The 27,241-nt window shown below is 46.4% G+C and overlaps 1 long non-coding RNA gene across 1 annotated transcript; it reads left to right on the top strand.

The window, feature by feature from the left end:
- The first annotated feature begins 9,314 nt into the window (after positions 1-9,314).
- Positions 9,315-25,553, top strand: LOC113032554 (uncharacterized). The gene is made up of 3 exons (XR_003273897.1): positions 9,315-9,400; positions 24,656-24,857; positions 25,257-25,553. It is a non-coding gene; the product is annotated as an uncharacterized LOC113032554 (long non-coding RNA).
- The last annotated feature ends 1,688 nt before the right edge of the window (positions 25,554-27,241 follow it).

The following is a 27,241-nucleotide window of genomic DNA, read 5'->3' as shown; positions in this document are numbered from 1 at the left end:
AATGTACTGTGTAACATTGTACTGCACTGGGCGACCGTGGCTCAGGGGGTTGGGAATCGCCTCTGTAACCGGAAGGTCGCCGGTTCGATCCCTGGGCTCTCTGTTCTGGTCGTTGTGTCCCTGGGCAAGACACTTTACCCTACTTGTCTACCGGTGTTGGCCAGAGGGGCCGATGGCGCGATATGGCAGCCTCGCTTCTGTCAGTCTGCCCCAGGGCAGCTGTGGCTACAACCGTAGCTTGCCTCCACCAGTGTATGAATGTGAGAGTGAATAGTGGTATTGTAAAGCGCTTTGGGTGCCTTGAAAAGCGCTATATAAATCCAATCCATTATTATTATTGTATTGGTAAATTTACATTGTCTAAAGCCAATAACATGTTCACACTGAACGCGAACAAAACGCCCCAAACACCCCTAATTTGACGCGTGCACATTCGCGCCTCAATGCGTGTCCAAGAAAACGCGCGTGAACCGGAAATGTGGGAGGGAGTTGTGCCAGACGGTATCTTTGCTAGATGTCAGCTGTCGAGCTAGCGCTTGAAGAGAGAGTCTCCCTTCTCTATTTACTGTGGAGAGCAGAGTAGCGGCGTTAAGGACGTCCTCGCCGTACCTGGGTCCATCAGGTCCTCCAGACGCGTGAGCAGTTTGGTGAGTTTCACCATTTGCTCCAGGAGCTGCGCCTGGATGACGGCTGATTCCAGCGATATCACCGTCATTCACTCGGCCAGTTTGAGGACCTGCTGTCCCGCATTGGTCCCAGCATCGCCCGCCTAGACACCAGCTACAGGCGCTCAATCCCACCTGCAGAGCGCCTGTCCATCTGCCTGAGGTTAGTAAAAGTGTTTAATACGGTAGTCCTTTATTGATACCTGTGCTAATATATGCTAAACCATCCATTTATACACTGCTAACATGGATGTGCTATGCTAACAGTGAATGCTGTCGGTGTTTACTGAAAGCAAACTGTGGTACGGAGACGACTGTTTATAATATTTCTAGTGATACTCAGAAGCTCTCATCAAGTCCCGATTTAATTCGATTTATGCTGTTATCAGTGTTTGCGATGATAGCATGGCTGTGGTGTCACATCAATGTATGCGCTCGGTGTTTGCTGATATCAAACTGTAGCATTAGGACCACTGAGTTAACCTTGTAGTGATACTCACTCCTTTTTATTTAGACCTGGTTTAATTCTGGGATAGTTGAATATTTGTATATAAACACCGCAGACTGTTTTAGATTATATCTAATATATATCATGTAATTATCCTTATAATTACAAAATGTTTTATGTAAGATTTATGTTTTGTAATTAGTAATTTTGTAATTTCAATAATGTATTTTGTAACTGCAGTACACATAATACTCATTTTAAACACTTTTGTCCAGGTTCCTTGTCACCGGGGACTCCTTCAGGACCATCGCGTTCAGTTTCAGAGTCGGTGTGTCCACGGTGAGCCAGATCACCCCCCAGGTAGCGACGGCCATCTGGGACTGTCTAGTGGACGACTTCATGGCTGTGCCTTCACCTGGAGACTGGCGGTCCATCACAGAGGGATTCCAGGAGCGCTGGAACTTTCCTCTGTGCTGTGCAGCTCTGGATGGGAAGCACGTCCAGACAAAGGCACCCCATATATCATATAGGAGACACACACATTGATATACACTAAATATTCATTTCATTTCTTTTTTGTGGTGCCCAAATTGATGCACCTGCTTGATTTTGTTTAAACAATTATTGCACACTTTTTGTAAATCCAGTAAACTTCTTTTCACTTCTCAAATATCACTGTGTGTGTCTCCTGTATGATATTTAACTGACATTTTTTATTGTAACAACCAACAATTTATACAGGAAAATAATGGCTATTAACAAGGTTGCCCAAACTTTTGTATCCCACTGTATCAGTATATTTTGTCATTAGTATAATATGAAATAAATTCTACATATGTCAAGTCGTGTGCCAACATTTGCTGTGTAGTAGAACTGAGACATTAGTCATTATAAACATTTATTTGAAATAATATTAAAAGTCTCAAACAGAAAAACATTAAACATAAATATATAAAATATAAGTATTTACAGAGAGACAGGAATAAAAAGGACCAGCTGCTCTCCAGAGCAGGAACAAGGCTGAGGAGGAAATGCTCCATTGGAGACTGGTGTGGCCTCTTCAGGGACACCAGGATGGCCAGCTCCAGCGCCGATGGACCGTCCTGGGACCCGTCCCTCATCTGCCTCGGAACCGTCCTCCTCTGTGGGCCTGTAAAACAGCACAAAACACAAAGACATGAGAAGGCTGCTACTAGATTTTAATTTCAACATTGAAAAAAACAAACAAACCAAAAACAGGATATAATCAGATTGGTTGTAGATATTTAGTAAAGGTGATCACAAGGGAATCCCACCGACTAAAAAGGTATCAGTGCTTGCTGTACATACCTGTGGGTGCAGCAGCAGGAGCTCAGGGACTGGGCAGCCAGGAGAAGCAACAGGGGATGCTCTGCTTCAGAATCAGTTGGTTCTATCAATACAGTATTAAATGTTAACAGGTTGAATATAATAATCGTAGCGTAGACAGTGGTCCCTCATTTACTGCAGCACGGGTTCTCAGAATAACTAGCCCCTGGCCACGCACTTTATACACTTTTTTCCACACACACACATGAACATTGGTCACAGTTCTCACAATTGATTCTCAAAGTGCAAACCTTTGTAGATTGCAAAACGTAAAAGTATTAATATGCCGCGGTTTGTCTTCATCTGCCCGCCACTTTCGTGCGCCTTTTTCCCTCACGGTGCAGGTGTCTATTTCCGAATGAGGCTCATAGTTATGGGTGTTTTTGTGCTGTTTTTTCTATTGGACGTGATGGTTATCAAAACCAAACGTGATAAATTTGGCAAGCGCAGGAGACACGACATGGAGCAGATTTGTCAATCAGGCTGCAGAATGCAATGCTGTACTGTGCAATAAAAAATCAGCGAAAAAGCAAAGCAGTGACGGATGAACAGCGGGACCACTGTGTGCTGTTTATTAATAAACAATAAAATATATTCCTAAATGACAACATGCCTAAAAGCAGAACGGTATTTGTACGTCAGTGGGAAAATAGTGGTGGCTTGCTAGCTTTTGTGCGGCTTCCCCGGGTCAGTGAAAACTTTCAAAAGAGAAATGAATGAACTTACCAGGTTGCCCGATCTCTTCACATATCTTCCTCCAAGCTCGGTCCTTTTATTCCTGTCTCGGTACTAAAAGCAGCTGGTGTCGTACAGCTCCGAGTTGTTTGCTACCGCATTGATTAGCCTTCCCTCCATTGAAGTATGAAAGGCTTTGGCTGGACCTGCCCCTTTGACCTAGGTCACAGCCACGTCACCAGGCTCCTGATTGGTTGTTGCGGCGCGATTTGACGCTGGAGTTCAGATTTTCCCAACTCGAGCGGTAGACGCGAAACGCGCGTATGCACAAAATGCAACACAAAAACTCACGCGCGTGGTTTTATTCGCGAGTCAAACGCGCCAGTGTAGCGTTTTGGCGTTTTGGCGACGCAAATCTGCTTCTGAATTTTCGCGGGACCTGCAATCGTGCGTCATCGCACTTTTCCATTGACTTTACATGTAAACCTGACGCTCTATTCGCGTCCATCGCGTTCGGTGTGAACACACCGTAAAACTCACAGCCATGTAAGCTGCTCTGTAACAAGAATGACTCAACTTATAGATGTCACACAGTCTTGTGTTACACATCAGCGACTTGCTGAAAACATCATGAACACTGGCTACTGGTTAAGAAAATGCATGCATACCAATACATAATTTCTGTCAGTAACAGGACATTTTTTCAGGTGTTAAGATTAATCCTACATCCACCACTGAACTGCACTGTACAGTGTCTGTTTATGATGTCAGTATTCAGTAACTGTCTTCCAAACAGACTGAATCCTTTATGCAGCTTGAGTCACTTTGTTGGATACATAACACATATGCTTAGAAACAATACAACACTAAGAAAATACTGGAATTTTAATGTTTTCCCTAACCTTAAATAGTAGCTTTGAAATCAACAGCAAATACCAAAGTTTGATAACGTAACCTACCTTTAGTAACAATTGCATATACTGTAAAGCAACATGTTTCCAGACATGACCAATGCAAATGTGTAACATTGTACAGATTTATTTTACAACACAGTTTTGAACACGCACAACTTTTACATTATAACAATGTTCATCTGGATGAGTTAGTCTTACTGGATACTTACAAAGGTATTTGACTGCTAAACTCTCACACCACACATGGTGCATTAAAGAAAGCTTAAAAGAGCAGCCGAATTATTTATTAGATCTTTAGTATTGATTCTTCTTGCTGTCGCTGAAGCTTCCTGTCATACAGCTGGAGAGCTTGGAGCTGGTGTAGACGGCTCTGGATAACTGTCAGTGTTTTCATTTTTGTTATGTGACTGTATCATGTAAATCACGAAAAGAAAACTGAAATATTTGGACCAAAGCTCGACTTCTGACACAGATGAGTAACTTCTCTCTAATTTAAAAAAAAAAGTATTTTGTATGAGTTCAAAATACATAAAAACAAATATTCCTAATATCTGCTCCAGTGTGCACGAACAGTTCAAATGCAGTGCATTGCTGTGAGAGTCTCAACAACGTCCAATGTCTCGTTCACTCTTGGCATACAACTTGATGTCATCCATGTACAGGAGGTGGCTGACAACTGCTCCGTTCCGTAGTCGGTATCCGTAGCCAGTCTTGTTAATGATCTCACTGAGGGGGTTCAGGCCTATGCAGAACAGCAGTGGGGACAGAGCATCTCCTTGGTAGATCCTGCACTTGATGGTGACTTGTGCTATGGGCTTGGAGTTGGCCTCTAGTGTTGTACGCCACATCCCCATTGAGTTCCTGATGAAGGCTCTTGGATCCTGTTGATCTTATATAGTTCTAGGCCAGTGGTTCTTAACCTTGTTGGAGGTACTAAACCCCACCAGTTTCATATGCGCATTCACTGAACCCCTCTTTAGTGAAAAATAAAATATGATTTTTTTCAAATTCAAGACATATGTTTTTGATTGGTGCACAAAATGAGCCGTGCATGTCACAGTGGAGGCTCTGCCGAACCCCTGAGACCGACTCACCGAGCCCCTAGGGTTCGATCGAACCCAGGTTAAGAATCACTGTTCTAGGCATTCCAGTATCCAGCTGTGGGGCATTGAGTCATAGGCCTTCTTGTTATCAATCCAGGCAGTGCACAGGTTGGTCAGTCTGGTCTTGCAGTCTCGGCTGACTGCTTGGTCTGCCAGTAGCTGGTGTTTTGCGCCTCTGGTATTCTTGCCAATTCCTTTCTGTGTCCCGCTCATGTATTGACCCATGTGCCTGTTCATCTTAGCCGATATGATGCCTGACAGAAGCTTCCATGTAGTACTGAGGCAAGTTATTGGTCGGTAGTTGGAGGGGACCGGTCCCTTCTTGGGGTCCTTGAGGATCAGGATTGTCCGGCCTTCGGTTAGCCATAGAGATTGAAAATGTGACGTCACTCAGGGGTAAAACCACAAAGGATTCTGGGAACTCGTGGCAAGAGGTACTAGCTCACGCAGGCTTTCAATTGAAATCAGTTATACAGCGATAAAAAGAAACACAAAAATGTCAAGAAGCTGTTGTATTATTAACTGCAATAGCCGGTCGCATGACAGCCACGGGAAGCCGACAGGTAAAGAGATCGTTTTTATCGGATTACGTCGTTGAAGAGAAATTGTTCGAGCCATGTTTCCGAAGTGACAAACAGGCGACGGATGGCCTGGATTGCAGCCATTCAAAGACCAAATATAACGTCCCAGAACACTCCAGCTCACAGGTTAGTCTGCTCCAAGCATTCCCACGAAGGTCAGTCTTCTGTTGTAGTTAATGCGTCATTTTCATAACATAACTGGTGACATAGGTTACAAGCAAGTCTGCCGTTGAACAGAAATTGTCGCTCCTTTGTTTATTGTGCATAAATAGTGAATTGTCCTGACACAATATTGTGTTTCGCTTCTGTTATTATGGTACATTGACAAAAACATATACTTTTATTCACAGGATAAAACAGTTGTTTTGTATCACTAATTGCCCAGTACGATTACAACATACAATATTATTGTCACTGCTACATTTCTGTGATGCTACCAGAAATTATTTCCACTACTAATTAATTACCGTTGAGCTCAAAGGTCCTATTAATAAACTGTTAGCGAATGTGTATTTATGGAGACGATTTGTGAGACTGGTAAACTTATGATACGTACGATGGTCTTTCGTTCTACACGGTGCATTTCAAGGTCCTGCACCCATCCGTCGGTAAACTGTACCTGGGCTTGTTGCAGTGACCGGAAGTTACTAAACTTCATGAGTGTGTGCACTCACTCCAAGAAGCGTATAATTATAAATCTGAGCGTGGTGAAAGTTGGGCAGCACGCTAACGTCTTTTGTCCCTCTGTGTGCTCGTAAGGGTCTGACCCTTTCACTCCTTTGATTTTTTTCCTCGTATCTTTTCTTTGTCTTTTCATCAAGTCAGTCTTTGTACGGACCGGCATTGTTCTCCTTTGTTTTGTACATACCTTTTTGGGGGGCAAAGAAAAAGCAAGAATTTATTGGAACCGAAGAATGAACGTTTTGCGGTGCTGCAAATGCTTGCATTTGATGCAGGTACTTGGATTGTTTTGCCACGAGTTCCCGGCATGCAATGCGCGAAAGTCACGTGGTCTGTCAATCTCTATTCCGGGTGTCTCTCATCGACTAGCAGCTGGTTCATTTGTGCTGCCAGACGCTCGTGGAGTGCAGTCAGCTTCTTCAGCCAGTAGGCGTGAACCATGTCAGGGCCTGGTGCTTTCCAATTCATCATACTGGAGACCCTTTCTTGGATGTCTGCCACTGTGATGGTTACTGGACCCTGTTCAGGGAGGTTGCTGTGGTCTGCTCCTAGATCCACTAGCCACTGAGCATTGCCGTTATATAGCGGATGGGACCGGTCCCTTCTTGGAGTATTTGGGGATCAGGACCGTCCGACCTTCTGTTAGCCATTCCCGGTGTCTCTCCTTAACTAGCAGCTGGTTCATATGTGCTGCCAGACGCTCGTGGAGTGCAGTCAGCTTCTTCAGCCAGTAGGCCTGAACCGACATATATGTATATATGTGTGTGTGTGTGTATATGTGTATACAGTATATATATCGGCTTGCAAAACTAGACTCGGTGACAGGTTTTTGTTTTGTTTTTTTACTACCTGTTGGAGATTATTGAATGGCGAAAGTAGTTATAATTCAAACAAACTACTGTCATGAAAGTGGTCCAATAAGGCTGCAGGATCTTTTTATATAAAACGTAATTCTCCCACTACCCAAACTGCATGCAGATCCTAGACAGTCTAAAGCAGTGAAATATGTGAAAGTCAAAGAATATATGATTACATTTGGGAATCGGTGACCCACATGAAGGCATAAGAAATGTAGTTTGGAGCCATAAGTGAACTTTATTTATTTATTCATGTACAGAATGAGATGAAGGTGTCAGAAGTGCTGGGGTATCTTTACAGTCCTATCCTGGATTTTTAGGGTAACACATTTCACTAGCTCGGCCGTAAATGACCAAACACACTGCTGTAATGGCAACAGTACTGTCAGGGTTCCTGGGTCGTTGACCCAGCGTTTTCAGTTCATGTTCACTGTTCTTCCTCATGTTCCATTTCCGGTTTCATTATGTTCAGCTGTGTACTCACCGGTCTCTCATCATCATCCTCATCAGTCCCTGTATATGAACCCTCAGTTTCTGTTCAGCGTCGTGTCATTGTTGATGTTAGGTTGTCGCCGTATATTCAGTTCAGTGAGCCAGCCAGCCATTTCCTGCTCCTGTTCCGTATGTTCGTTCCATCTGCAATAAACACCAGCTTTAACTGGGAGTCCTGCGTTTGGGTCACTTCCTCTTTTCCACATCCACACTGTAACCCCTGACAGAAGGACACGACCCGTGCCACGGAGACACAAGTGTGACCCAGCGGACTCGGGCCTTTTCAAGCGGCAGGAGGCAGTGCTATCTTGCTGGACGGAAGATCTCAGAGGAAAACAGCGGCTCTTTGCGGAGAGGGAACTTGTCTTCGCGGGGACTTGCCTGGCTCTGCGTGGGCCTCGGAGACCGTGTTCTTCCGCCTGCTGCCTCACCTGCATTGGAGCATTCACCGCAGAGAGTGGCTGTCTCTCACCGTGCTTCGGCCACTCCCTCTCTCGCCACTCCACTCCTTGCTCACCCGCCTGCCACCTCACTCACCGGTCCTTCCACCTCGCCATGGCGCAGCGGCTCTGCCTCCCATCTCGGCTCAACGGAGGCTCCCTCGCTCAGTGGCTCAGCTGTATATGCAAAGGAGAAGTGAGGCTCATGCTGCTGCCGCTCTTCTTGCTTGGAGTGGCAGAGCCTGTTCACCGTCCACCCAAAAAAAGACTGTTTACTGTGATTACATTCTGGACTGTCCAATTAATACTCACCATCCCAGGCCATCATTAAAAACATTCACACCGATAAACCTGATAATTTCTCCCCCAGAGTTCAATCTTTTCCTTTTAGCAAGGCGCCTCAGATTCAGCCATCCCATTCACCTGTTCATCCTGCTCAGGTGAAGGGAGTTAAGGCTCAGCCTGTCCCTCTACCAGCTCCACGAGCAGCTAGGGTTTAGCACATCCCTGCACTGGTACCAGTTCCTCTGGACGATGCGGCTGATGCTCAGCCAGCACCCACTCCTGTGCCAGCTCCCAGGGCGAGGGCAGCTAAGACCCAGTCCACTCCTGCACCTGTTCCTGTTCCTTGGGTGGGGGTGACTGGTGTCCAGCTAGCTCCAGCTCCACCTCATCCATCTCCTGATCCAGCTTTTCAGGCCCTAGCTCAATCCCTGGTTAAATTAGCAGACCTATTTCCAGCTGAATCACCCGGTTTATTAGCTCAGGGTGCAGCTCTGCCACCATCATCAGCCCGTAGTCCAGTCTTCAGCTGGACTACAGACTGCTGTTTACAGCTGTCCACTGCAGTCACCACAGATGCTCACACCGTGTTTGACGTGTCAGATTTGTTGGCTTAGAAAATTGGATGACTTTATAATAGTGGAAAAGCAGTCTTTGCCTTTTATCATTGCCATTGTGACATATTGCAGTAACTGCATGAGAATACATTTGGTCAGAAATCTGACAGGTGAGGCCTTAGACCAGGAACCGCCCCGGGTAGGCGGGGCTGGGTTTTTCCCTTTTATAAGCACAGGTGCAGGTGATTCATTGATCTCTTGAGTGAACCTGGAGCTGTGTAAGTGCCTGCTCCAAGCTATTTGGCATTTTTAACTTTCTATGACAGCTTGGTGTGGATCCCAGCCGTCTGTTGGAGCGGTAGGTCACCGAAAATGTTCTGCTTGCGTTTTTGTAATTTGGTGAAGGTTTAAAGTGATCTGTACCCCCTGTAGGAAGAAACCATTGTTTTGTTGAGAAACGTGTAGTGGATTGGCTGATATTTGTTAGGCGGGTGTCCCCAACTCGTAAACAGGTCACTGAACAATACACACGAAGCAAGGTGGAGGGATATTCCTGCTGCGGTCGACCGTTCAGTGTAAGTGATGTCCTGTTTGCATTTATAGAGTTTCATTTCAGGTTTCATTTCTGTTCAGTTTTGTTTGGCTGAAGTTTGGTCACATGCAGGATCCTAAGGCCAGATGAGTCATGTAACCTCTCCAGAGTCCTTGTTGGAGGCATCCCATCATTTTCCTCTGAATCACCGCAGCTCACACCTTTCGAAGCAAAGCGGTCCTGCCAGCCACTTTACAGAGGATCCTTGTGTCAATGACCTAACTATACATAACACACATAACATCCATGTCAAGCTTGGGGTCAACTGAGATGACTGCACTCCCTCACTGCACTAAAGAAACCATTCATATTTAAACTGGGCTGCAACATGTTTCAGTATGCTAAATGATTTTCACTTCAGGAATCAAAAGCAGCTGGTTTTGATTTAAGCCCATCAAACAAAGCCGAGAGGGCCAGCTAAAATATCTTCTTAATCCTAATGGTGAATGCTAAAACTAAAGTCATTCTGGGTAGTAACGGTGCAGTCCAGTTATCCTTTGTGAGCCCTGTGACTAAAGTTGAAGTTGTTTAAAGGCTGTGCAAGTGCAAACTGGTTTGTGTTATTTCCACTGCTACTGTACTGTGCTGGCCTATTATTTCTCTATCCTACAGACACAAGCACTCAGGGTAGTGTGTGCAGGGTCGCTGTGTGGGTACATTAAAGGAGACTCGATTCAGAGTCTAACCGAGAAACACTTCTGGCTCTCAACAGAAACAATAAAGGAGCTCCTTGGTATCTCATGTGGCATACGGAGCCATTTGTTTTTGTCACAAGGCTTCTCAGCACCCTGCTAATGTGCTTCCAGGATGCTGTTACTGACTTTTCCCTCAAGGCGGAAATCCATCCTAATTATTCACATTGTGAAGTGAGCTCCGTGGTGAAGATCTTCTCCCACGGTGTATCCACTGTCACATACATCTTAATAACTCACCTCCCTGAAAGCTGGAGTCAGTCTGCTGCGCACCGCCAACAGCTCTTTGTACAGAAAGTACATTATGTGTACTGTGTGTGTGTGTGTGTGTGGATAATGAATTTGAGTGTTTCCTGACAAGAGTGACGGGTTAGTGTGTACCTCCTCGTGTCTGTCCACGTAACACGACAGCTTGTGCAAGTCATCACTCATTTTAGGGTTTTGCAAACCTTCAAAAAATATTACAGTTTCTATTCTTACATCATTATATTTCAGTCCCACAGGACTTATTAATGTGAATAATCTACATGCTGTACAAGTGCACTTATATTCACCTCCATGATTTCATTTTTCATGTGTGTTTGTCTTTCATTTATCATAATTGTTGATGTAGGTTACAAATAAGTCTTAATTTGAATTGAATTCGTTGCTATGCTGCTTTGTTCACTGTGGCTTTGCGGGCTAATGTTTGTATTTTGTAGGAAAACCAGCCTACAAAATGCAGGAATGTGATCCAGACTGGGCCCCTCTATCAGCCTGGGTCAGACCGAGTTTAAAGCTGCTACCACAGCCCGATTTGATCGGTTAAGAGAGAGAGCGAGATCGAAACGTCCCGCATATATGTGCCCAAGTGTTGTATTGAAGCAATCAATTGATGAATAACTTTTCCAGTATGTTGTTTTGTAATGTTTTTTTTTTTTGTTGCATTGTTGATTAGTTTTTCACCGAAGCAGCTAATAAAGCACGATGGATTTTTTTTTTTTTTTACAATTTTGCCTCTTTCCTGTAAGATTCTATAATAGAGCGAAACAATAATGCCAGTTATAAATAAAAACAATAATTGAATGAATTACGAAACACTCATTTTATTTCTATTAGATCTGAAAATGTTGTGTAACACTACAACCTGAAACAACAAATAGATGCGTTGGCCTGTAACAGCAGCTGTGAGATGGAATAGTCCAAATCACCAAAGTAAACTGGAGCTGGGCTTGTTGCAGGATCTGAAGTTACTAAACATGTTGTGAGTGTGTGCACTCACACTTAGGACCATATAATAATAAATATGTGCGTGATGAAAGTTGTGCAGCATGCTAACGTCCTTACTCCACTCTGTATGCTCGTGTGGGTCTGACCCTTTCAATCCTTAGATTTTTTTCCTCGTACCTTTTTTTTTGCCTCTTCGTCAAGTCTGTCTTTGTACGGAGCTGCCGTGTTCACAGTCGTTTTGTACAGAACTGCAACTCGTAAACATAAAATGCAAGTAGGGATTAAAACCGCAGAATTAATGATTACTGGTGCTGGAAATACTAGCGCTTGATGCAGTGTTTTGATGTTGTTGCCACCTGTACCCACAATTCAATGCGCGAAAGTCACGTGGTCTGTCAATCTCTATAAAACAGGTGTGCAGACGTGACACCGGTGATCTTTTGATCTCCACTTGTGTTGTGTGTGTGTGTGTGTGTGTGTGTGTGTGTGTGTGTGTGTGTGTGTGTGTGTGAGAGAGTGCCTTCAGAGTGCTGTATGTATGTGCGTCCGTCAGGAGCGTGCTTCGGGATCCTCCATGCGCGCTGCCTCTCCTCTGGTATTCCCCGGTATTCCCCCGGTATGCCCTTGTATCCCTTAGCTTGGTCCCCCCTAGCTGTCCCTTTGCTTCCCCTTGGTTGGTCCCCCTTCCCTGGCTTCTCGCCTCGAAAGAAACAGGCTTATGCGCCGGTCGGACCACGCTGTGCGGCTGCCGGCAAGCGAGTAGCTCGGCTACAGTGAGCAAACACGGCTTCAGCGTTCAAGCATACGCTGTCAGGCACTGTGGAGCTCGGCTGCTATGTACTGTATATAAACACAGAGGGGATACGGCTTCAGCGCTCCAAGCGTTCGCAGTTGTCGGTTAGCCTGTCTGCCGTATCACCCACAGCTCGCAGGTTAACGCGGCCAGCAGGGCTCCGCTCGTTGCTTGGCTACATTGGGGAAATGTGTCAAGCATACACTTTCACCTGTCCGCAGTGTGACGCGGAAGCTAATACACAGTGAATGGGGAATTCAGGTTGGGGCTAGTGCCGGATACCTGTTAGCACTTCCTGGTTACCGTGTGGCCCCGCCCCCTTGCTTGGTAGCAGAAGTATGGCAGCCCACATGTCCCAAACATGTCTGTGTATGGCATTTTTGGCTTTTTACAATAGGCACGAGCTGTGTGGCTTTGCCTGGGCAAAAAGGGAAAATAAATAACTACATAAAAGCAGCCTGAGCATGCTTTGCTGGCTGAAGAAGCTCACGCATGCATGCACTGCTTTGCTGCCAGCACGAACTAGGCGGACCGTGCTTGGTTTTTTTTTTTTTTAAAAGCATTAAATGGCCCGCCCCTCCCCCTTGTCCTGCCTCCAAAAATGACAGAGCAAGCTATGGGGAACATGGCTGCCACTGCTGTGACACCAGTTAGGGAGGCCATGGGCTGGGTCCCCTCCCACACCTGTTGCTGATTCCCTCCCATGGTGCCGCCTCTGTGAGGTCTGGGCTAGTGGAGGTTGACTATCAGGTGGTGGATGTTGAAGAAGCTTCCATCCTCTCCTCCGGTGTTGCCCACCTGTCCCTGGGCTGCCCCCTGGTGGTCCCCGGGCACAGTGTCAGGCGAGATGGGTCCCTTCAGCTCTTGATTGGAGCATGCCGGGTGTGGGAATTAGCCCTTCCTGAGGTCCCATCTACTAGAGTGGACCTCAAACTTGATGCTATCACGCAGCCTCAGCGCCTCCTGTCTCAGGTGGCACTGCTGCCTGGTTGGTCTGGTTGCAGGCAGTTGAGTGCCCTGCCTCCCAGCATTTATGGTTCCTTGCCCACGGTTGGTTGCTGCCATGCATGGCGGGGGTAGTTGCCATGGCCCCGCCTCTGTCAGGCCTGGGCCGGTGAAGGTTGATTATTGTGAGGTGGATGTCGAAGAACTTCCATCCTTTTGGGCTACCACTGGAGTGGGGCCCGGACGGGTGAACCCATGTCTGGGTCGCCCGATTCCGGGCCCCTCCCACAGCCTTCCCTCCCATGGCCCCGCCTCCTTGAGGCCTGGGCTGGTGGAGGTTTGATTGTCAGGAGGTTGATGTTTATGACGCTTGGTTCCGGTCACATGACCAGGGTTGCCTGATGGGACTGCCTGTCTACCACCTTGCTATGAAGAAGCTGAGGGGCCTATTCAGGCGTGCTGAGGCGGCTGTGTTCAGTTGAGGCAGGGAGGACTCAGAGCATAGGCTCAGCTGTCCTCCAGCCGCTCTCCTCCCTCCTGACATCCTTTGAGTTGGGCTTAGTGGCCAGCACTGCTGCGGGCTGTGTTCCCCTGGACTATTGCCCGCGCTTTGCTGGTTTCATATGCTAGTCAGAGCTCGCTGCGTCTGACGGCTCCGGCAGTGGTTGAAAGTTCTCTGGCCTGTGGCGCTGGCTCCCTGTCTGGCACATTGCCCAAATGTTGCAGGTCTACGTGGCCGGCAGGGCCCGCTCAGTGAGCTGACACCCCCGGCGAGTCACGTCCCTGGGTGCACTGCAGCTCCAGGCTGTCTTCCCCTGGCGTGTTGCCCGCATTCGCCTGCTTATGCGCCAATTGGACATCGCTGTGTCTGATTGTTCAGCTGGCGAGTGAGTGTTCTCCAGCCTGCACGACCGCTCAGCCCTGGGGCAGACCTTCGGGTTAAGTCCCCGCTTGGCCATCAGCGGTCTAGACCGTCAGCCTCCCCCGTCTGTGGATGGCTGAGCGGCTCCGTGGTTGGATGGACCCTTCAGGTCGCATAGCTCCCTTAGCCCTGCGTCTTTGCAGCTGTACTGCTGCTGCGGGCTGTGTTCCCCTGGCGTATAGCCCGCACTTCGCCAGTTTCGTATGCCAGTCGGACTTCGCTGTGTCTGATACGTCAGCTGGAAAGTGAGTGTTCTCCAGCACGCAGCGCTGGCTCTCTGTCTAGTGTGTTGCCCCTGTGTCGCGGGTCATATGGCCAGCAGGTGCCGGCTCAGTGAGCTGACACCTCTCAACTGTCCGACAGTGTCTCCTCAGGCCCACTCTTGCTGGCCCCTTGTCTACGGAGGGCGCAGAGTGGGTGCTGTGCCCTGGTGATGAGCGTTGGGTTGCTCCTCATTTGGGCCATCAGTGGCCTGAGCCACCGACCCCTCCCCTATAGTGAATGGTGCAGGTCAGCTGCTCTGCTCCTGGGCCACTGGCCCTGGGCCTCGTCCTTACCTCTGCCATCCACTGAGTGGTCGAGCTGCTGCGAAAGGCTCTCTCTCCCTGGCACTGTGTCACTGCCTATTGCCAGGCGGGGATCTGTTGTGACTTGACTTCTTCAGTCGGCGGCTCTGTCTTCCCGTCTGGAGCATCATCTGCATATCGTGGATCTCTGTCACAGTAATAGCCAGCTGCCGTGCTCGAGTGGCTTGGTAGGCTGTGTTCCCCTGGCATTTTGCCCGCGTTCGGCAGCTTACACGCCAGTCTCACCTCGCTGCGGCAAGTGGCATTTCTCCAGCCCAGTGTAGCCTGTTCTGTCTGGCATGTTGCCCGCAGTACACGGTTCACACGGCCAGCAGGGCTCCTGTCATTGATCGAGTGGGGCGGCTTCTCGGCTCTGACTGCAAGTTAAGCCGCCGCTGCTGCTGCAGCTGCTACTGCTGGTGCTACTGCTGCAGCTGTGGGCTGTGTTCCCCTGGCGTATTGCCGCATTCGCTGGCCTGCCCGCAAGTCGGTCCTCGCTGGGTCTGATGCCTCAGCCAGCGAGTGAGGTTTTCCCCAGCCTGGCTCCCTGTCTTGCATTGCCCGCTTCTTGCAGGGTCGTGCACCCAGTATGGTCCCCTCTCAGCGGCTCAATAGGCTACACTTCCTCTCCTCTCTCTGCTCTTGGGATTCCAGGTTCAGGCCCTGGGCACCCAAGGTGCCCAGCTGGAGATCCTTGAGGAGCGTATGCACGGGTTCGTCCTAGCCGACCGCCCGTGCTTCTGGCATTCCATCGCTCTAACCGCAGGTTGCGCTTGTCAGACCTTGCTATGTATGACATTTCGGCCAGTGACTGAGAGGTCCACAGCCTGCAATGCTGGCTCCCTTTTGGTGCTTTGCCTGTGTGTCACGGACTTACACGGCCGCAACGGGGATGCCCAGTAGCTGGGACTTTGTGTCTGACCTCAAGTGTCTCGTTGCAAGTTCACTCTTGAGGCTCCTCTGTCTGTGGACAAGCACGTGGTGACGGTGCTGGGGGTGGACCTTCGGGTCATCGCCTTGCTCAGCCCTCCACTTATGCAGGCTAGGCTGCCAGTCCCTCCCCCCCTCGCGGTTCCCGGGCTGACCTTGAGCGGCCAATCACTTGCGGTCCTGTGTCCTGCATGACCGGTTCAGGCCAGTCTGGCGTCTGCAGACTGCTGCCTCCATCCCCTGGCTCGGCCTTTGCATTGACTCTCGGCGGTTCAGTTGCAGTCTCCTCACGGGGTGTCTTACAGAGTTACCCCGTACATATGGAATATGTAACAGTGTGGAGAAATAGTCTCGATATGCTAGAGAACATAAGGTTACAGTGTAACCTTATGTTCTCTTAGTGAGAGACTATCTCTCCACCGTCAGGCCGTTCGGAGACGCGTTCCGATCAAACTAACAAACCGGTGTCACGTCTGCACAGCTGTTTTATAAGTGAGCTCTGGGGCGTAGCCGGGCGTTCCAGAGTGTCTTAAAGAAATATCCACACGCCACGACCAAGGGGGGATTGTACCCCGTACATATGGAATATGTAACACTGTGGAGAGATAGTCTCTCACTAAGAGAACCAAGATTACACCGTAACCGTACGATAGTTTTCTCCTCATTTTAATGAATTGAGCCATTGCCACAACATATCACCATAAAGATTAATTTGAAAAAATTAAAATTAGCTGTATGTAAGCGGCAATACATGACAAACCGCGGGACCCACCATGCAAGCTAGTTTAGGGTTATTTGAATTAAAAAATAAAAAAACATGTCTATGCAGATGCAGATAACAACACAACCGCTATAACAATTTAACTTTTGTACGACCAGATTTTGATATACTTACATTTGAAAGTGTTTTCCTTTCCTGGTTCGACCACCATCATTATCAGAAAAAAATCTCCTGTGTGGCCCGCAATGAATCCTGGGATATGGTAGGACACAGAGGATACATCGGACCCATCCTTAAAATTTGGGGAAAAGTAGGACGCATTTGTCACCACATTTTGAGTGCTCTTTGAATTCGGACAGCCTTCGTCGTGTCGCTGTGACGTCATTGCCTCAAAATACGTACTTCGGAGCATCCTTCCCCTGAATTCGGACACACCCTATTTATATATTTTCTGCTGTGTTTTACTTGCATCTATTTGAAAGAGTGTAAACACAAAGCATGATTTTATTTTATATGCTGGAACATGCAGAACATAGGTTTAATTGGTAAACACATTTCTTCAGGTCAAAGACAGTCGCATATAATTTAATTTTTGCTTGATGCAATGTGCATAAAGTTAAAGATTCAAATTAATAAAATTTTTAAAAAGACTTAATTATTTAATTCAGTTTTATATGATGGATTATGCAGAGAAAGTAGAATTGGGCTGAAAGGTCTGTTGCTTTATTACATATTCAGGTTGTGCATCATGTTTTTGATAAGTAACTAAGTAATAAAGTAACTAATTAGTTTTGAAAATAAATAATCAGTAAAGTAATGGGATTACTTTCTTGGAGAAGTAATTAGTAACTAATTACTATTTTTAAGTAATTTGACCACACATTTATGAACAGAGATGGGCAGTAACGCGTAACGCGTTACTGTAATCTGATTACTTTTTAAAAGTAACGAGTAAAGTAAGGGATTACTATCGCAAAAACGGTAATTAGATTACCGTTACTTTCCCGTAGGAACGCTGCGTTACTGCGTTACTAAAACCGTGATTTTTTTTGCGAGAATGTCTCACGACAGTGACGTAAGCGAGTGCGACGTTCGTGACAACAGCTGTGTGCAGATCAACAATGGATCACATATCGAGTGCAGAGAGAGTATGAGCGTGCAGCGTTTAAAGCGTGGAAGTACTGACCTTACTTTGAGTTTGATTCCATAAAAAGTGACAAAAACATTAGTGTCCGCTGTGCGTGGGAAGAAAACTTCTTTTTACAGCGAAAAAACCCCTAAACTTCCAACAAGCACCGAGTAGCTACGACGTAATGGGAAACTCACAGAGAAACTCGCGGATTCTTCCACTGACCGCTGCACACCTGCACCAGGGTAAACCTCCGCCTACCCCACTCCTGCTTTACAGGTGAAAATAGAGCAACAGGACCGCTGAGTCTTTGACTTTATTTATTTTCTGCTGTGTTTTACTTGCATCTATTTGAAAGACTGAGTGTAAACACACAAAATATTTTATTTTATGTGCTGGAATGTGCAGAAAATAGGTTTAAATGTTAAACTAATTTCTTCCAGTCAGAGAATGTTGCATATAATTAAATGTTTGCTTGATGCATAAAGTTAAAAGATTAAAACTAATAAAACAAGTTTTAAAAAGAGAATTTTCCATTTGATTATACTTTGTATGATGGATTATGCAGAAAAAGTAGAATTGGGCTGAAAGATCTATCGCTTTATCACCTATTCAGGTTGTAAATCGTGTTTTTAAAAAGTAACTAAGTTGTTAGGTTTTGTATCGTTGATTGTCATTTATTCTTAGAAATATCTACTTATATATGCTTAGAGTTTTATAATTAGTTGTAGATTGGTAGAGGTTTGATCCTTGATAATCTGCAAACTTTGTGTGCATTAGAGAGCACTCTGGGAGCATGGGAGAGGTCGTACCTTCTCTTATTGTTTTATGGCAGGATAAACGTGTCTATATCTGTTTTAGGCTAAGTGCCTTTTGTTTAGATGAACTGTTGGACTTCCAGACCAGCAGGGTTAGGGAAGTCTTTATGGGGTCACACTCTGACCCCACACACACACACACACTTACACAATGCACAGGCAAGGTACTCTTTGTGTGTATGTAGACGTCGTATGTTAATGAACCTATGTATATTCATGTAACCTCAATAAAAGAGCAGTGTTACGGGGGAGCGGACGAGAGCAACTGGGGTCAAGCGAAGGAATGGCGTTTGTCTGGTCAGTTAAATGAAGAGTGAAAGCAGGAGAAAGAATGGTTGAGGGAGAGTTGTGTACCTGAAACCTTTGTATCTCTTTGACTGCACACACAGGCACGTGCAGGATTAGATTAGGGTTATGCATTCAGTGGTGATAATTACATTGAGGATTCAGGATAGGGATGATGTTATGACGGTGAACGTGTCCTATGGTTAATGAGTGGATGGATAAAGGTCTGTGTGCATGTTTTTATTTTAGTTTCAGTTTAATTTTCTATGTCTGTAGTTTCAGTTTTACTCTTAGTCATTCTTCTTAATATTATAGTTCAGGCTGTATCTGTAACTGGCACATTTATTGTGCTCATGTATTACAATACAAATAAAGCTGTGGCTTCCCATGATGCCGTTTGTTGAAACATATCCACTGAAACCTGATGAAGCTTCTCTTAACAAATTTAATGTTAACGGACTCAAGACTAAAACTAAAGACGGTGCTTCTATTTTTCATTCTGGTGCAGTCCAAAGTAGAAACTATCATTTCATTGAGTGTGTTGTGTGCAGTAGCATGAAGCAGTGCCTGCATTTATTTCCCTGCTGCTGACCCATCTCTCACACAGAGTCAGCAGCACTCCGGCAGCCTCATTTATTCTGTACATACAAATATCCATGCTAACAATGTGATTTATCAATATTAGCGTGTGTGTGTAAATTTAGCTGCACTCCTGAACACGTGGTCTCGGTTCCCTTCAAATACTCAGTCTAATGTGCGTTATATCTGAACTCCTGCTTTCTGGGTCTCAGACAGCATCGGCGGCTCATCCAGTGCTTTATTGATAGGCACTTGGATAAGACAATCGATGGCTTCATCACTGATTGAAAAAGGGCAGCTCGGGATTCTGTTGAAGAGCTCGCCTCATTATTCGAGAATGCTTTCCTTATCAGTCATCACTGTGTTCCCGTCTGCACCGAAGAGGAGGGATGACATTGAGGGTTTGGGACTGCAGACGTCTTTCACAGCATCATACAGTTTCTTCCTGTCAGTGTGACCCTGGATCTTGACACTTTCTGTCTTGCATCTGGTGCAGTTTCTCCTGAATAGCACTATGAATCAGAATCAGAATGGGTTTATTGCCAGATGTTGAGGTTTACAACATTAGGAAATTGCTGCGGTGCTTCAGTGCAGACAATAAGAATTAAAGTGCTATGTAGAAAGAAAGATATGTGCATGAGATATACATGAGATATATACATGAGAATAAGAATTATGAGTGCTACGTAGAAAGATATATACATGAGTGCAGGTGGTGATCAGTGCCAGACATATATACATGAGAGTAAGAATTATGAGTGCTACGTAGAAAGATATATACATGATATATACATGAGTGCAGGTGGTGATCAGTGCCAGACATGAAATGATGCAGTGACACAGCGTAGGGTCATGTGTTAGTGGCGGGGACAGTCATACGGTTATTGTTCATGTGTCCAACAGCAGAGGGGAAGAAACTGTTCTTATGGCGAGAGGTTCTGGTGCGAATGGACAGGAGCCTCCTGCCTGAGGGGAGCAGGTCAAACAGACTGTGTCCAGGGTGAGAAGGGTCAGCTGAGATCCGAGCTGCACGCCGCAGTGTCCTGGAGGTGTACAGGTCCTGCAGAGATGGGAGTCTGCAGCCAATCACCTTCTCAGCAGAGCGCACAACATGCTGCAGTCTCTGTTTGTCCCTGATAGTGGCTCCAGCGTACCACACGGTGATGGAGGAGGTGAGGATGGACTCGATGATTGCAGTGTAGAATTGCATCATCGTCCGTGTTGGCAGGTTGAATTTCTTCAGCTGCCTCAGGAAGTACATCCTCTGCTGGGCTTTCTTGATGACGGAGGTGATGGTGGGCTCCCACTTCAGGTCCTGGGTGATGGTGGTACCCAGGAAGCGGAATGAGTCCACAGAGGTGATGGGGGTGTCAGTCAGGATGATGGGGGGGAGTGGGGCTGTGTGCTTCCTGAAGTCCACAATAATCTCCACTGTCTTCTGGGCATTCAGCACCAGGTTGTTGTGGCTGCACCAAGACACCAGACGTTCAACCTCCCTCCTGTAGGCAGACTCGTCCCCGTCCGAGATGAGCCCAATGACGGTGGTGTCATCTGCGAACTTGATTAGCTTGACAGACTGGTGGGTGGAGGTGCAGCAGTTGGTGTACAGGGAGAAGAGCAGAGGAGAAAGAACACAGCCCTGAGGGGAGCCGGTGCTGATGGTCCGGGAGTCCGAGACATTCTTTCCCAGCCTCACGTGCTGCTTCCTGTCCGTCAGGAAGTCAGTGATCCACCGGCAGATGGGATCAGGCACATTCATCTGGGAAAGCTTGCCTCGGAGATGGTCTGGAAGGATGGTGTTGAAGGCAGAGCTGAAGTCCACAAACAGGATCCTGGCGTAGGTTCCTGGGGAGTCCAGATGCTGCAGGATGAAGTGTAGGGCCATGTTGATGGCGTCGTCTACAGACCTGTTGGCTCTATATGCAAACTGCAGGGGGTCCAGGAGGGGGGCCGTGAGGGTCCTGAGATGGGAGAGAACTAGGCGCTCAAAAGACTTCATGACCACAGATGTCAGAGCCACGGGTCTGTAGTCATTTAGTCCAGTGATCCTAGGTTTCTTGGGGACAGGGATTATGGTGGAGGACTTGAAGCAGGCAGGCACATGACATGCCTGCAGTGAGGAGTTGAAAATGCCAGAAAACACTGGGGCCAGCTCGTTTGCACAGTGTCTGAGGGTGGCAGGAGACACACCGTCTGGGCCGGGAGCTTTCCGAGCATTCAGACTCCTAAACTGCTTCCTCACATCTGCTTCATGAATATGAAGAGTTGTGGTGGGAGGAGGTGGTGTGAAATCCTCTTTTGTGTGGGGTGAGGAGGGGGGTGTTGTAGGTGAACAGTTTGAAGGTGGTGATGGCTCTATGGAGGGGGGAGAGGTGGGGGAATTAGTGTCCAAAGTGCCTCTATTGTTGGGGCCGTTGGAGGTGTGAAGGCTGCCTGATGGCTCGTCTAAACGGCAGTAGAAGTCGTTGAGGGTGTTGGCCAAGAGCAAGTCATCAGTGGAGTGGGGGGTTTTAGGCTTGTAGTTTGTGATATTCCTAAAACCTTTCCACACAGAGGCCGAGTCAGTCTCTGAGATCTGCTGCTGCATCTTCTCAGAGTGCTGATGTTTGGCAATGTCCACTTCTTTAGTGAACCTGTACTTGGCCTCTCTGTAGCAGTCCCTGTCTCCGCTTCTGAACGCCTTACTGTCAAGGCTCGGCTGTGTGGCAGGCAGGAGTAGGACCCAAAATGCAGGACTCACAGGCACGAGGGAATGAACTCAAAAGGCAGCTTTATTGCTGAAGAGGCAGAACATAGGAAATACAAAACTAAACTGGGAAAAGTAAACTAACACTCGGAGGGAGAGACACAGGGAAATCCACGCAGCATGAGGGACGACGTCACACTGAACAGAGGGAGACGCAGACAGAAATACACAGAGGGTTAACGAGGGAAGTGGGAACACACGGGGAACACAGGTGACACTGATAATCATAACGAGACAGGGCGGGGTGAACTGAACACCGACGGGAGAGGTGAAACAGGAAGTACAGGAGGAGAGAGAGCACGAGTAGAACACCAACGTAACAGGCAGGGGAGACACGGAATAAACACGAAAGGGGACGAGGGCTCATAAATACATAGAGGGCACACAGGGGGAAGAGAGAGCACGGGGAGAACTTAGACATAATGGGCAGGGGAAGCATGGAATAAAACATAAGGAGAGACGAGGGCTCACAGATACACAGAGGGGCACACAGGGAGACATGAAGGGCAAGGGATCAAAACTAGAAGCCATAGAATAAATCACACACACAAGTACAATAATACAAAAATCACAAAGAACTAAAAACGCTGGGTCAGGAGACCCAGGACCGTGACACTTACTCTTTTCCAGCCACAGCTTTTTGAGTTTAGGAGTAAACCAGGGTTTGTCATTGTTATAACTCACCCTGGTGCGTGATGGCACAATGCTGTCCTCACAGAAGTGGATATAGGAGGTGACAGTGTCCGTAGACTCGTCCAAGCTGTTAGAAGCAGCCTTCATTGTGTCCCAGTCTGTAGACTCCAAACACGTGCGAAGCTCCTCCACAGCCTCGTTGCTCCACAGTTTTTTAGTCCTCACGACAGGTTTGGAGAGCTTCAGCCTCTGTCTGTACGCGGGGATCAGGTGGATCATGACGTGGTCAGAAAGTCCGAGTGAAGCGCGGGGCACCGCGCGATAGGCCCCGCTGATCGTGCTGTAGCAGTGGTCTAATGTCCTCTCCTCTCTGGTCGGGCATTTAATATACTGCTTGTATTTTGGAAGTGTTGAAAACACGCAGTTCTTTGAATCTTTGGGCTGAAGGAGGGACAATACTCGGTGTATAAATGCTCAATCAACAATCATTTATTTGCATACAATTCAACAATAAGAGCATTACAACGTCCGGACGGGAGAGATGCTACCAGAGGGTCAGGCACATGTCTCAAAATGGTGACGGGTTGCTCAGCTTTTTATAGTCTCTAGTGGCCCCCAGCTAGTCGTAAAAGCCAAAACATCACATTTTTTCTCTGTTACAGCGCCTAAGTTATGACCTCGGCAGTTGTTTCTCTGCTTTCTGTAAGGTGGGGGTGTGGAATGTGGTCTGTCTATCTCCCCTGTCTTAGACACAGAGTCTCCTGCTTACAACCTTCTCTTCATGATTCAACAATTAAGCATGTCAAGAAAACAGTGTAACACATTCCCAGCAGATCAAGGATACAGAGTGATGCACATTTATCTAATGAACTAATATGTGAATATGTTCTGTTAACTCAAAAGTATAATGAGAACTAAACTACATACAGATCACACACTCTATTTTAAAGGGTATAATATGATCTACAGCAGTATTCTAATTCAACTACTTTGATTACATATATAAGGTAACATATAATAACAGAATAATATCACAGAAGCTCATGGCTCAGATTGGCTTTGTTAAAGTCCCCAAGAGCAATGATGAGAGAGTCCGGGAATGTCCGCTCCATGTGGAGAATCTGCTCTGCGAGTGCGCACTGAGCTGCCTGCGCATCCGCATCTGGCGGGATGTAAACAGCGGCCAGGATGAATGACGCAAACTCCCGCGGAGAATAAAACGGTTTGCAGTGAATAAAAAGATATTCCAGAGAGGAAGAGCAGTGCTGAGCAATCACTGTCACATCTGTGCACCAGCCACTATTAATGTAGAAGCAGACACCTCCACCTTTGGTTTTACCGGAGAGAGCGGCCTGCCGGTCCGCGCGCAGCAGATGAAAGCCCTCCAGCTTGAGCGCGCAGTCCGGGATGTCCTCACTGAGCCACGACTCCGTAAAACATAAGACACAGGAGGAGGCAAAGTCTCTGTTCATGCTTCTCATCAGGGCCAGTTCGTCTATCTTATTCCAGAGTGAGCGAACATTAGAAAGGAAGATCCCAGGAAGGGCCGTTCTCAGTCCGCGTTTCCTCAAACGCACGAGTACGCCGGCTCGCTTACCTCTCTTTCGACGTCTCACTTTCCTGATCAGAGTCAGCAGTAAATCTGCCGCAGATGCGACAAATATTGGAAATAAATCCACAGGTGTTGTAGTCCTGCAGTTAAGGAGCTCTTCTCTGGTGTAAGAATATCCAGAGGAGTGCCCAGACACAGAAGAAATGCACAAAAACAAGACAAAAGTAACGCACTGAAGCACCAGGGCATCCATACGCGGCGCCATCTTGGTTTGCTATCAATGAATGGCATTGTGTGCATCTTTCTTTGCAGTGGGGTTGCACAAGTTGACTTGATGGAGACACTTTGTCATCCTGCTTGATTTCAACACATTTTTCATCCTAGTGTTCTTCCATTTGGTCTGTACATGGCCAAAGGAGCCATTCCCAAAGTCAAGAGTGCTGCAGCCCACTTAACAGAGAACTGTTTGAGTCTACCACAACCCTTCCTCATGTGTTTCAGATCTTCTGGGTACCCTCACCTGATTCTGACGCATCTGTAACTATCGCCTGGAATGTGGCTGCTGTTGCATGACAGCTACTTGATTCAGCTACAGTGAGAGAGAGCTGCGTGTCAGGTGGGGACCAAAGCTCATGTCCTTCAGAGTGATGTCCAGATAGGGTGACGAGGAAGACTGAAGATGCCATTGTTCCAGGCACAAAAGGTGCAACAAGAAAAAATAAAAGCTAAGACAAATATTGGTCTCAGAATTGCTCAAACTCTTATTTTTAAAATCCAAAGTTTGACAATATTTTAAATAATTTGCTAATCATATTTATATCTATGCTATTCTATAATGTAAATAAATTCACCATGTGCTGAACAATGAAGAATTTTTCAAATCAATGAGCCCTCCAACACATTCCAACAACAGCATTCCTAATTCCATGCACACAGCGTGGAATCAGTACGAACTCCATCAGCACCATAAATGAGCCCGAGTCTGTATTTAATTTTAGAATACAGTTGATGTCTGTGTACTCTATTTATACACCACTCTGCATTTAACCATTAGTTATTATTAATCCCCGTCTTCTTCCCTCACCCCGACTGGTCGTGGCAGATGGAGCTGAGGGGGAACTGAGCTGAAGCTGTGTCCTACGCAGGAGCTGAACCAGCTCAGGACACTGTGTCTCTGTGTGTGTGTGTCCTGTTTGGGTATAGTGTAATGTTGTGTTACAAGGTCCGGTGATTGTTGGGGTCTCTGTTAATATATTTGCCTTACAATATAAAGCACCATGAGCCAACCTTGGTGTTATATAAATAAAACGGAATTGTACTGATCAAACTTTAATCCTTATTTAAAGTTTAATCATTGTATATTCTGACATCACATCATACTATTAGGTTTAAAACTGCTTCCTACCATCTGTATGTGGATCACATTCAACTGTTTCTTTTCTAACCTTGATGAGTTGAATAAAGAATCCATTTAAACTGACAGTCTTTGGTTGGTTGTTCATCGGTCTTTGATGCAAACATCAACTCTGACCCACTCTCGCTTTTTTTTTTTTTTTAAGTAAAATCACTAAACTCGCAGCTGTTTTCTCAGAAAGTGAGCTGGAGATGCTTATTCAAGTCTTCATCTCCTCCTGCTTAGATTATTGTAATGCTCCACTTTCTCCTCTGTCTAAAGCAGGGGTATCAAACTCGCGGCCCAGGGGTCACTTGTGGCCCATATTTTAAGTGACTTTTTTGCTAGAGGATTTGTTTGATGTTGAGTCCAATTTTAAAACAAGTTCTTTAAAAAGCCAAAAATGATTTAATATGAAGGTGATATGAGTGTATGTGTACTAATGTCTGCACTTTGATTTGCATTGACAGCAGAAGTGCTGTCACATGTGTGCACAGACAGGACCAGTGTGTTTGTCTAGTCATTCAATGAAAGGCTACAGTTCAAATCTGTGTTCATGTTTGCAGTTTTGTCCTCTTATAAAATATTTGAAATTTAAAAAACAAACAAAACATTTTAGGAAATATTTGTGGGTTTTTGTTTGCTTTGTACTACTTGAACAGTAAAGTGGCAAAATATGAGTAACTGTATTCCATTACAATTACCATTTCAAAGGGTGGTATTCAGAATACAGTTAGTTTGTTGAAATAAAGGGATTACACGGCGGTATTTTCCTGTTTCATATGTTCGGCTATGTCCTCTCTATTTTTGGTAATTCCACGCCGGTGGAAACCCAAACAAAACACGCATTAAGAGGCTCTGATGCCTGTGTCTCAATGTCATGGCCCATGTCTCCTCTACTAGACCCCACGTAATGACGTGAAGAAATATTAAAAAAAAAATGTATTAAAAAAATGATTTAATATGAAGGCAATATGAGCAGAGTGTTACAGGCATCGCCCTAAAGCATGTAGCCTGATGGGCAGTGTAGTCCGTGCTGCAGGGAGGATGGACTGCCATACCCGTTATGTGTCTGTGAGCGAGGAGGGAGAAAAAGCAAAAGTACGAGCTGTCACCGAGCAGAAACGGGAGCTGGAAGCATGTAAATATAATAATAACCACAGCAGCCAAGAAGAGAGCCTGACGAGCCCAGCTGTAAGTAAGCTATTAAGACTCGACTGTACACCGTGTTCGTGTTTTCCTCTGAAACAATAAGTTCTGTTGCAGCAGCCTTTCAACGCCTCTCTTTGTCTCTCGCTAGCAAAGTGACCCAGACAACAAAGTAAAGCTAGTTTTCAGCTACGAGCCCAACACGAACCCGACGTATTAGCCAGAGGTCCCTTTACTACGGTTCAGAGCCGCGGACCTGTTTTATATACGCGTGGAATAGTTTCTATACGAGATCGCTGCAAAAAGTGCAGCCTTACCTAATGTAGCGAGTAAAAGCCACCGAGTAACCGCTAAGGGCCTCTATACTACAAACTTTCAGGCCCAAAGCTCATACAGGAACGAGCCCAGAATAAACGGGACAAGAGGGTCAATATCAGTCAGATACGTTAAAATTTATTTTAAAAGAAAAGGGTTTGCAAAAGGCCTAAAACATCAAAATGGGAAAGGTCACTAACGACCACAATATAGTCTTATTGGTGCAACCT

Source organism: Astatotilapia calliptera, chromosome 11 (assembly GCF_900246225.1).
Source record: "Astatotilapia calliptera chromosome 11, fAstCal1.2, whole genome shotgun sequence".
Taxonomy (NCBI): Eukaryota; Metazoa; Chordata; class Actinopteri; order Cichliformes; family Cichlidae; genus Astatotilapia; species Astatotilapia calliptera.
The sequence above is the reverse complement of the archived record's forward strand: the minus strand, read 5'-3'. Positions and strand labels throughout refer to the sequence as shown.